Raw genomic sequence first — 616 nt, forward strand, 5'->3', positions numbered from 1 at the left:
AATCAGTTGACTTTGTTTTTTTTTCAGTGGCCCTAATCCTCTTCCGTAGTAACAAGTATATTTCTCCAATGTGAGATATATATAAAGTCAATCAATCAAATATTGAGTGAAAAATGTTTATTGTGATCGCAGCAATACTAAAAAATACTAAAAATGACAATTTTAAAGAAAATTCTACAGGAAAATTCATAAGGGTTATTTTTGCTAAAATATTGCAAGAGGTTTACTTTAATAAAAGGTAATCGTGTTTTAACTAACATGGAGGAACATTTAGAAAGAGTTATAGTTTTAGTGGGATTAAAACGAGGAATCAAAAATAATATAATGGAGGAAATATGAGTAATTCTGTAAATTGCTGTTAGAATAAAAAGTTTATTTTTCTACTCTTATCACATGTTGTATTTTTTTTTAATACAAACCCCTAAAACTTTAAAGAGGTCTAATTTTACCAAGGAAGTATATTTTCCTGAGGACGATACATTAGAAGGAGCTCACTCCACAGTTTGTAGAATAAACAGTGTTACTTAAAGATAAAATATTTTTTAATCAAGATAGATGGAACAGGCTAAACATAGGATCATTACACATCTTTGTTCCTTCTGCATCATAACTTTTC

This window comes from Cyprinodon variegatus, unplaced genomic scaffold (assembly GCF_000732505.1).
Source record: "Cyprinodon variegatus isolate N-32 unplaced genomic scaffold, C_variegatus-1.0 Scaffold43, whole genome shotgun sequence".
Classification (NCBI taxonomy): Eukaryota; Metazoa; Chordata; class Actinopteri; order Cyprinodontiformes; family Cyprinodontidae; genus Cyprinodon; species Cyprinodon variegatus.